Source organism: Carassius carassius, chromosome 15, assembly GCF_963082965.1.
Source record: "Carassius carassius chromosome 15, fCarCar2.1, whole genome shotgun sequence".
NCBI lineage: Eukaryota > Metazoa > Chordata > Actinopteri > Cypriniformes > Cyprinidae > Carassius > Carassius carassius.
The window spans coordinates 16,368,783-16,380,962 of NC_081769.1; the positions used below are offsets into that span (position 1 = coordinate 16,368,783).

The 12,180-nt window shown below is 39.3% G+C and overlaps 1 long non-coding RNA gene across 1 annotated transcript; it reads right to left on the minus strand.

Moving 5' to 3' along the window:
- Positions 1-9,279: 9,279 nt before the first annotated feature.
- On the minus strand, positions 9,280-10,598 carry LOC132157727 (uncharacterized). Its single transcript, XR_009437598.1, has 2 exons — positions 10,274-10,598; positions 9,280-9,863 (listed from the first exon to the last, which is right to left on the minus strand). It is a non-coding gene; the product is annotated as an uncharacterized LOC132157727 (long non-coding RNA).
- Between the last annotated feature and the right edge of the window lie 1,582 nt (positions 10,599-12,180).

Here is a 12,180-nt window from a genome sequence, read left to right on the forward strand (position 1 = left end):
AGCCGGCGGACCGCGCCCCCTTGCGCGCTCAGAGATTTGAATATTCATGAGCCGTAGGAACTACTATCTTAACAATGATTTTTATGTGATTTTGAATATACATACAATGAAAGCATCGAAGTGTATGCATCTAGATTGTGACATGAAAATCTGGTTTATTAATATTATATATGCGCAAACAAATAAAGTAATGTTATCGTTTTGGTGACGTCGCCCTTAAGAGTTTTGTCAGTTATTTTGACAGCAAGGGCTTCTATGTGCTATTAACATTTGTGGCACTCGGGTGTCCTGTTAAACTATACGAGCCTTTGAGTTATGAAGAGATGACAAGCATCCAGTGATATTTTCCTTCCTAACTTTACAGTGATGCTACAGCGCGCAGTGCCCACATAGCGGCGATGTCCTCATCGAATCAAATTAAATCACTAGAATCAGAAACCTCACGCCCCGAGTCCGTTTCGTCTGATTCCTTTTTGTCCGAGTCCGTTTTGTCTGATGCCTAACGTTAACTGTATGAGACCTGACACCTGACGTCGTTTTTCCTGAGACTTGAAGCTTTTCAGTCCGAGGCGCGATGCCGTTTTGTCCGATGATTAAAGCCTTTTTAGTCTGAGGCATGAACGCCTTTTCATTTAATGACCGAGGTCTTAGGATGGACCCCGTACACGTGTCAATTCTTTTCAATGATCAAATTATTTTTTGTGTTAATGTTTTTAAGTATTCTGTTGGTTAATAACAAAAAAGTGTAGTTTTTATATGTTATTATTATTATTATTTGAATTTTAATTATGTAAGATCATTTAGTCTAAATCATGCTGCAGACCCCTTTGATGTTTGCTGAGGCACCCTAGTGTGCCTCGGCCCCTGGTTGAGAACCACTTATTTTTGCGAATATAATATAAAATATTAATGTACTCTCAAGACTCATGGCCGTGTTATTGCTCTTTATTGTACAGAACATTACTTAGAAATGTAATGATGGCACTAAAGGGAAATATATTACCATAGTGCATACCTACCCAGCCGGCATTTCAACGTTGAAACAACGTCAGGTACCAAGGTTGAATCAACGTTGAATTACCTTTCGATTTTGCAAATTGGATCAACGTTGAAATCACGACGTTGATTCACCGTTGAAATCGCAACGCTGTTTCACCGTCTTACCTTCATCACGGGTGAATTACGGTAGTTCTGTAGACCTTGGATTAACGCTGAATGAGGTGATGATTTTGAAAAGTTAATGAAATTTGATAACACGATGTTGTTTCACCGTAGTACCTGGCACCATGTATAAATACACACTTGTATGTTCAATTAGATCCTAGTTTGCATTTAGATCAACAGTACAGGATAAAGGCTAACAATCAAATGACTGGCAGCAATGGCTTTACAATCAACTGCAATAAACTACCACATGCTCAAAATAACAGCAGTTTTATTTTGGAAACATACTGTATAAAACAGATGAAAATAATCCCAAACTTTATTTTTGCAGAGTACAGTCGTGGCCAAAAGTTTTGAGAATTACATAAATATTAGTTTTCAAAAAGTTTGCTGCTAAACTGCTTTTAGACCTTTGTTTCAGTTGTTCAGTGAGGTAATGAAATATACTTACAAGCACTTCATACGTTTCAAAGGCTTTTATCAACAATTACATGACATTTATGCAAAGAGTCAGTATTTGCAGTGTTGAACTTCTTTTTCAGGACCTCTGCAATTCGACTAGGTATGCTCTCAATCAACTTCTGGGCCAAATCCTGACTGAAAGCAACCCATTCTTTCATAATCACGTCTTGGAGTTTGTCAGAATTAGTGGGTTTTTGTTTGTCCACCCGCCTCTTGAAGATTGACCACAAGTTCTCAATGGGATTAAGATCTGGGGAGTTTCCAGGCCATGGACCCAAAATTTACCCCCGAGCCACTTAGTTATCACTTTTGCCTTATGGCACGGTGCTCCATTGTGCTGGAAAATGCATTGTTCTTCACCAAACTGTTGTTGGATTGTTGGAAGAAGTTGCTGTTGGAGGGTGTTTTGGTACCATTCTGTTTTTGGGCAGAATTGTGAGTGAGCCCACTCCCTTGGATGAGAAGCAACCCCACACATGAATGGTGTCAGGATGCTTTACTGTTGGCATGACACAGGACTGATGGTAGCGCTCACCTTTTCTTCTCCGGACAAGCCTTTTTCCAGATGCCCCAAACAATCGGAAAGGGGCTTCATCGAAGAATATGACTTTGCCCCAGTCCTCAGCAGTCCATTCACTATACTTTCTGCAGAAGATCGATCTGTCCCTGATGTTTTTTTTGGAGAGAAGTGGCTTCTTTGCTGCCCTTCTTGACACCAGGCCATCTTCCAAAAGTCTTCGCCTCACTGTGCGTGCAGATGCGCTCACACCTGCCTGCTGCCATTCCTGAGCAAGCTCTGCACTGGTGGCACTCCGATCCCGCAGCTGAATCCTCTTTACGAGACGATCCTGGTGCTTGCTGGACTTTCTTGGATGCCCTGAAGCCTTCTCTACAAGAATTGAAGCTCTTTCCTTGAAGTTCTTGATGATCCTATAAATTGTTGATTTAGGTGCAATCTTAGTAGCCACAATATCCTTGCATGTGAAGCCATTTTTATGCAACGCAATGATGGCTGCACGCGTTTCTTTGCAGGTCACCATGGTTAACAATGGAAGAACAATGATTTCAAGCATCACCCTCCTTTTAACAGAGGTGGAAAGTAACGAATTACATTTACTCGCGTTACTGTAATTGAGTAGCTTTTTTGTGTACTTCTACTTTTTTAAGTATTTTTTTTAATCTGTAATTTTACTTTTACTTAAGTATATTTTGTTTGAAGTATTGTACTTCGCTACATTTTAAAACACATTAATTACTGAGTAAAAAAAAATCGCTCCCTGGAAGCTACGTCAGTAAATAATGGGCAGGAGGGCAAACTGGTGCTAAAATCACAAGAAAGATGCAGACGGACAAAAAAGGCGTTAGTGGTGCAGACACCGCTGAAAACGAAACCCCGTCATATTCTGAAGTTGAACTCGAAGGAAATGAAGTGAACCCCTGCCCATATTTATAATCTATTATGCTGTGTATGCTGTGCTTGCCTAGGGAGACCAAACTAGCAGTTTATAAAAACTCGACAAGACATCAACCCCACGTAAGCATATAGAGGTGAGCTAAATAATTGCGTCATTGCATTGGTGGTTAAAATGATGCTTTGACATTTTAGCAAGAGGTTTTGCACAAATTAGCCAAAAAGACTAGTGCGGAGTGTGCGATATATATCGTCTGCGATAATATCATAATTGTTGTTTTAATAATGTACGCGCGCATTTAGAGTGTTCTTTCACTGTGTGATTCAGTCTGTTGAAATGCATTTAGAATGAAATCAATCAAAATCATTTAGAATCAAAATCACACAAAGAATGCTGTCTTTTCCTCTAAAAATCATAATCACACACACACACACACACACACACACACACACACACACACACACACACACACACACACACACACACACACACACATATATATATATATATATATATATATATATATATATATATATATATATATATATATATATATAGAGATCAGTGGGGATTTATTTAAGACTGCAAGGGAAGCTCAGCTTCCCCTCTAATGTAAAAAAAAAAACCAACGGTCAAATATGTACTATTGTGTATTATGTATTGTGTTAATCAGCTACATGTCGGCTGACTCGATTTTCTCATACATTCCCGTAGCGTCACAGTGCATTTCCCTGTTGAAGCCGAGCGTCCATTGACTTCAATGGGGCTGCTTTGAACAGTTTTTTTCAGTGCTCCGAAGCTAGACGTTCATTGGATAAATGCTGCGATTATGTCCCGCCCACGGACGCTCAGCGTCTCTGGAGGTGAACAGGGCTTCCGTGTGATGATTGGAGGATCTGTCGATCTCCTTTTGACTGACAGCGGTCTGCACCATAAGAAGTCGGTGAAGCTGTTTCACGCTCAGTCCCATGATCGCGGATTTCTCAAGTGTATTCGAAAGACAAACTGCGGCAATATTTCTTGATATTTGTAAAATGCAGAACCACCACAAAATTGAATTGGTAACTAAGACAGATTGAAAATGTGCGCGCACACACACACACACACACACACACACACACACACACACACACACACACACACACACACACACACTATAGCCATCTAGTGGTTAAAGTGATTTATTAAAATTTTTAAACTGAATTTCCCCCAAAATGGGCAAAAATCTTACATTAAACCTTATAAAATTGTCCATGGTATCCCCATGTATGAAAGTTAGAAATCTGGGTCTTTTATGAAGTGAATTTTACCTGAAATGCTTTTTTCTTTTTTTGTAAAAAAAAAAGCCTATTTAAATAAATATTTATTTATTCATAGAAATGTAAAAGATTTAAATCATCCAAAAACTGTACAAAGTTTAGTGAAAACATAAATGAACAGAGTAAAATTATATTTGTAAAAAATTTAAATATTTTACTATTACAAAATGAAATGTTATTGTCTGGGGTCAAAAAGACCCCGAGTGTCACTACAAATGAAGACCATCAGAGGGTTATAATGTAGGCCGAAAATGAGCTTCCCCTCTTTGAAAGACCAGCAGCTGCCACTGATATATTTATATATATATATATATATATATATTTTTTTTTTTTTTACAACAGGACAGTAAACTAAGAGACTTGAATTTTAGACACCATATTGCCGGTTTTTGCTCTATTTCTACAATAAAAATTTATTCCAAACACAGCCACCAAAGCAAAATTTTGCATCTCTGAGCAACATGACAGTGTTTCGTTCCTGAATGAATCAACCGTTTAAATGATTTGGTTCAATCGCAATGACTCACTTATTAACAGTGACTTGCTGACACATACTGGCCATTTTAATTTCACATTTAAAGTATCTTTTGATTTTTTTTTATAATTAAGTTTTTATAATTTCAAATGAGTATTCAACATTTTATGTCTGGCATATCAAAACATTATTCATGCATTTGTAACTGCAGGTTAAATGCATTCTTGTCCTGCACTAAGCAGTGTGTAAATACATCTAAATGCCACGTCCGATGAAGCTTTTAACTTTCCTCTGTATTGAAAAGATGAGTTTGTTGATACTGATTTGCCAGATAACAGCCCAAATGTTTTATTATTCTAAATCACTGATTCCTTTAATTAAAAACTACTAGTTTGAGATTAATAGGCCTATCCCAGGGGTGTCAAACTCAGTTCCTGGAGGGCCATAGCCATAGTTTAGTTCTAACCATGCTCCAGCACACATATCATGTAGTTTTCAAATAAACCTAAATGATTAGATTAGCTGGATCAGGTGTGTTTAATTAGGGTTATATCTAAACTGTGCAGGACTGTGGCCCTCCAGGAACTGAGTTTGACACCCTTGGCCTGTCCCATTTTTGACTCCCTCCCACTGTTACAGTTTTTCTCGATTGGTTTGGCTCATTTCTTGAAACCGAGATGACATTCTCAAAACCATAAGGTCATTTGGCCAAACAGTCTTACAGTTCTGCTCAACATTATAGCTCACTAGCAAAATCAAATATCTTTCCCCAAACTCTTCTTCCATGCTTCAAAAGCAGATTCCTTTCCCATATAAAAGGTCAGTACAGTCAAAATAGCACAGATCCTTCTCAATTGCCTTGGCACATGTGCATTCATTTAGTGCTTTTGTCAAAATAACCTGGATGGTTTAGCACAACACCATGAATCCCCTGCAAAAGCTCATATCTCTCCCAAAATAGTTTATCCATGTGTCAAAACTAAATATCCTTCTCATATAAATAGTCAATGCCCCCAAAATGCATTATACCTTTGGCATTGTTTAAGCACTGCAAGTCAAAATGCTTAGACGTTTTGTCACTGAGGCACAGGTCTAGCAACAGAATACCACTATGAATAAAACTAAAAGATTTTACAGTAAAATCAGCCTCCAATAAACCACTCATACTCAAGGAAACTGTAAACATTTTTATTCGTACAAAGAAAGTTAACATTAGAGAACATACTGTGAAAAGAAAACATACAGGATTCTGTAAATGTGAACGGTTATAAACACAAACAAAAAAAAACTCTAGCCTACCATACTGTAAATAAAGTTTCAGAACTATAGTACAGTAATATTTTCAGTGGTCGCCATTGTCACCCTCTCTTTCCTGGCCACCATCCTCATCCTCCTGGCCATCGACGCGCTGCTCTCTGTTAGGCCATAAATTCTCATCCACATCGCAACGGATATTTTCTCTTGCGATGCAGCGAGGGAAGAAACGGCGTGAATGTCTCAACCATCCCCTACATTGATCCCTTGTGATGTCCTCACATGCAGCATCCATTGCATGCAGCAGGGCCCTCTGGTCTTGAGCCTGATGCTCATACACCCTCCACCTCCAAGCTGAAAAAAACTCCTCAATTGGATTTAGGAAAGGAGAGTAAGGTGGAAGAAACTCCATTAGCATCCGGGGATGGGTGGTGAACCAGGTTCTTCTTCACCTCTCTCATTTTCCGGGATCAGATCAGTATAAAGGTGGTCCAAAAAATTGAGGAGCTTTTGTGTATTGTAGGGCCCTAAACTGGGAATGTGTGTGGCCACACCTCTTTCTGATATAGCGGCACACATTGTTATATTTGCTCCCCGCTGGCCTGGGACATCCACAGTGGCTCGGTGGCCAATGATGTTACGGCCACGCCTTCGACCTTTGGCCAGGTTGAAGCCAGCTTCATCAACGAACACTAGGATGTGAGAGGTTTCGTTGCCTTCTAATGCCATTATTCTCTACAATAGAATAAAAATAAATCTAATCAGTCAAGTAGAGACAGATACTGCAGGGAGGATCTAAAGTACTGTAAAAAGAGGGAGTGAAAAACTGAAGACAATTTCTAGGCAAAATGCTCTAGTCACACAAAGCTGGATTCTGAAGGTAAAAAGGATAAAGCAAAACAAAAAAAGTGGTAACCATGTCTTACTGTAATAGTGTTACAATGATAGACAACCAGTAGTTGACTTACATGCACATACTGGTACCGCAGCTCTTTCACTCTGTCAGAGTTTCTCTCAAATGGTACCCTGTAAATCTGTTTCATGGTCATCTGATGTTTCTTCAATACCCGGTCTATTGTGGAGATGCTGACAGAGTTTATATTTTGGAACATTACATTGTCTAGAAGGATTGCATTATGAATCTGTCTCAGTGTGATGGCATTATTTGCAATGACCATGTTGCATATTTCTCATTCTTGTTGTTCATTTAGAAGTTTTCTTCTGCCACCCACTTGAGGCTGTCGTCCAATCCTAGACATACAAGTCAAAGGTCAACACTGTAAATTTGTTACAAAATGAGTTACCAATGTAATTGTACTGCTGTTTTATGGTACTAAAAGTGTGATGCACTGCACAGTGACTGGAATACTATTCACAGTATTTTCTCTGTCATTTTTATAGTATCACATAACATCACATGAAGATATTACAGTATTCTAGGCCTACACACACACCAACACTGAATAGTTCAATAGAATAGTTCTGTACCTGTTTTCCCTGCGAAAGGTTTGGATGATGGAGGAGACTGTAGACCGAGGCACATTAGGCTGCACTCGGCGACCTGCCTCTGCCTTTGTGAGGCGATGGTTTATAACATGGTCAATAAGGGTGGCCCGGATTTCATCTGGGACATCATGGTACCTCCGTGCTCCTCGGCCTCTTCCCCCTATTCCTCAACGCATTCTCACTCCTCCTCTTCCTCTTCTTCCTCCTCGAGCAGGAAGTTGCTGTTGTACTTGGCGAGGTGCTTCCATGTTCACACTGCAAATGAAACTGGCCCCAGGCCAAGCTCTGTCTATATACTTTTGGCAGCAGTCATAATCATAGACAACACCTGTCAGGTAACTAAACAAACTGTTTGATTGGTCATCTGAGATGTGGGAAACTGCTCCTTCGTTAGTTCTAATTTCACCTGATTGATTGTCAAGTACTGTCATAAATTTATCAAATGTTCCAAGAAATTCTTTCATGGTATTATATCTTTGACTAATTTTGACAGTTGAACAGACAATTGTGCATATGATGACTTAGACAATGAAACCATGCTGATATGTTTTGGAGAGAGTAACCATTTCACTGAAAAATCAACTAATCAGTTTAGATCAGCAAGATCTATTTATTTGGAAAATGTGCTAAATGTGGGCTCATTGTGCTAACTGTAGCTACTTGTACATAATCATTTGAAAAAAAGCACAGAGTCACTTGAGACATGTATAAAGCATTTGCAATTTGATAAAACCAATGAAAAATGACATTCTGTTGTGAACAATTGCAAGGTGGTTTGGAGATTTGTCCATGTTATTTTGAGAATGTCATCTCGGTTTCAAGAAATGAGCCAAACCAATCGAGAAAAACTGTAAAATGTAACTAAGTAATTTTTACTCTGAGTAAATTTTAAATGAGCTACTTTTTACTTTTACTTGAGTTGATTTTTTTGACTGGTACTTTTACTTGTACTTAAGTAAAATTTCATTAATGTAATGGTACTCTTTCCACCTCTGCCTTTTAACATGTCAAGTCTGCCATTCTAACCCAATCAGCCTGACATAATGATCTCCAGCCTTGTGCTCGTCAACATTCTCACCTGAGTTAACAAGACGATTACTGAAATGATCTCAGCAGGTCCTTTAATGACAGCAATGAAATGCAGTGGAAATGTTTTTTTGGGATTAAGTTCATTTTCATGGCAAAGAAGGAATATGCAATTCATCTGATCACTCTTCATAACATTCTGGAGTATATGCAAATTGCCATTATAAAAACTTAAGCAGCAACTTTTCCAATTTCCAATATTTATGTAATTCTCAAAACGTTTGGCCACGACTGTATGCATGGATGTATTGTTCAAAACATGTAGTAGAACAATCCAAATACAGTAATATTTAAAGGTTTTTGTAAAATAATTTGGCATATAAATGCATATTTTTGCGGCACTTGCAAGAGAAACCCTTGTACCTTTAGGACTGAAAACTAGTTTCTGTAAAAAACATGTTTTAGTAATGTGTCTCATGACAAGAGATGTGTACATTTGTGCAGTGATAATGTGCTGCACAGTTTGAGAAGGGAACCTTCAACCAGGACCACTGTAAGGAGAGGGAAGATTAGGACAATTCCAAGGGCCCAGTGGTAGAGAGGGCACCCCGAGTGCGGGGGGGAGGGGGGGGGGGCTTCTAATGGGCACCCTGTGTCTTCATTACCGTGGGGAATGCAGAATGAGATTTCTACCGAAGGGGACTCTAAAATGTTAGAACCAACAGCCTCGTGCATATAGTGTGGTTGTGCTTTGGGTGATCCTTGAAAGTGTCCCAGCGCTAGGTCCATTCTGACGCCATCCCCTCCACTCTCTCCCACTTGTGCACTTTCTGTACCATCCTGTATAAACATTTACATTTAATCATTTAACAGTCGATTTTACCCAAAGCTACTTACAAATGAGAAAAATAGAAGCAGTCAGGTCAACAAGAGAACAACAACAGTATACAAGTGCTATGACAAGTCTCAGTTAGTGTAGTACAGAACGCATAGCCAGGTTTTTTTTTTTTCTAATATGAAAGACAAGAAAAGAAGGAAAAGTGCTAGCATTAGTTGGTTAAGTGCTGGCGACAAAGATGAGTCTTTAGATGTTTCTTGAAAATGAGTAAAGACTCAGCTGTTCGGATTTAGATTGGGAGGTCATTCCACCAGCTGGGCACAGTCGAGGAAAAGGTCCTTGAGAGTGATTTTGAACTTCTTTGGGATGGCACCACAAGGCGTCGTTCACTTGCAGAGCGCAAACTTCTGGAGGGCACATAAGATTTAACCAGTGAGTTTAGGTATGTTCACAATGTTTCACAATAGCTTTGATATTGTGAAATATATTTAACTGAAAACTGAATGCAAAATAAATCACACAATATTTTCACTTTACAGTTCAGCAACAGTGAGGTTGGAAAAAAAGTGGACAACACTATTCATTAAACACTTATTAATGTATTCAGATGAAAGTTTACAATTCACAAATTATTCACAAGCAATGTTTTCAGAGCCACCAGATACACTGTTTTAATCAGAACACTAGCATTACAGTATAGTAAAATAAGTAAAATCTAATTCAGTAAATTTTTAAGTACAATCAAAACCTATCACAAAAGGTCAAAGCATCTCTACCAGTAGTGACAGTGCAATGTAGCAGATGAACAATTTCTTACCAATGTTTCAAGAACAAGCTGGATCCTTGATGACTCTACAAGGGGAAAGAAGAAATGGTTTACTGAAAATTTCTTAAAAAGCAGGATTTCATTTTATACCATTTGTTTAAACCATTGGTTCTCAAACTTTTTATACCAAGTACGACTTCAGAAAATATTTGTTATTAAATATTAAGTTCCACCATAATGACCAACATTAAATTTCAGCAGCATTGTAGGCCAAACTATTCAGCTACAGCTCTACAGTTAAAAAATGAGGCAGTTTTATTCTAATAAGAATATTTATTGTTGTCAGCCACTTTACCATGGAAAATACAGTTTGAACATTAACACTACACTGTGCTTACATGCAGGTAAATGAAAACTTAAAGTTTAAATTAAAATGCGTTATAACAAAAGTTGCATAACTTTACTGTACATTAACTGTACTTAAATGTACAAAAATACCTTACTCAAAGATTAAATTAAAATGTATTAACATTAATATTTAATTTAGTGATTCACCTGCGTAACCACTAGAGAGGGGCCTGACACTGAGAACCACTGCTTTAAACAATCCTAATTCATTTTTAAATTCATTTTCATTAATTCATTAAAAGTTGTACCGACATTTGCACTTATGGTTCAGAAAACACTTTGAAACTATTGTTAGAATAAAAACATATATAACACCTAATGCATGGGATTCATATCAGGAAAATGTGGAAAAATCTCTAAAAGACAGACATTAACCATTAACAAACTCAGGTTATACTTTACCATTTTCAAAAGATAATAAAGATAGCGATTTTCTTACCTCATTTTGCCAGTATGTTTGCAGGACCTCGCAGAACACATCTGACCCTTCTTGTGTTCACAGTTCCCTTTCATAGGTCACTTCGATGCTGCGGTGACGTCACCTGCTATGGGAACACCCCTCGGTGTGACGAATGTCTGAAGCCCTATACCATCCCGCCAATCCTATTGGCCAAATAGCGCTTGGCACCGCCCTACGCATGCGTACGCATCGTATACCTGGGTGCCGCGCGCCATTTTGCTCAGATTTCATTCCTTCAGGGAAGCGAATCATCTGTGCCCTAGGATTCATCTCGCGTTCTCCAGCGGTCTCTACGAGCAGTGTTAACTCCTCTTTGCGGACGCGATGAGTCAACGAAAGGTAAGAGCCGTATATGGGTTTATCACGGGGAGGCACTCATGAGAGGTTCGTTTGAAGCCTCTCTACATGTTCTCTCCGTGATAGCCTACGGCTACAGTAAAAAAAAAAAAAAAAGGAATCCGCGCTCTGGAGTGTATTTCTATAAGTCGCCTCGCGTCTAACCCCCACCGTTTCGTTTCTGCGGTTGCCGAGGCCTCGCACGAGGTGTTGGTTAGGGGCGATATGTGCGGCTTGACTATGAATACAGGGATGCACTGGAGTTTTTGCACTTGCTCACTCTCCCCCACTCGAGCGTATTAATCAGCAGATTTGCTTTTTCAAACTATGTTTGTCCAACCTCCGGTTCTCTCCCTCCGAGCGGACAGGAGAAACGCGCCTCCCCTTCCTCAGTGAGCTATTTATGTGGCTACCCGCATGGTGGATAAACTACCCAACCTCACGGACCTCCAGCAAGAAGTATCGAGGTCCTGGAAGCAGCCTTAATCAGCGCACGTCATGAACGGCGCGGGTTTCGCCACCATTGCTGACATGGCGGACTGCTGTTACAGCGATGCCGCTTTTTCACTACTCTCTTTATATAAAAAAAAAAAAAAAGGGCGGTTCTTAACGAGAAAGCCTCTCGTCCTCAACCCCCACGCTCTAACATTGACTGTCTCGCAGCAAAGGCACCTCGAGCGTCATTGAACTGAGCTATCATTTGAGCGCCCCCTCAGACACTCTGCACAATCCAGCCTTCAGAGTTTGAGGGATG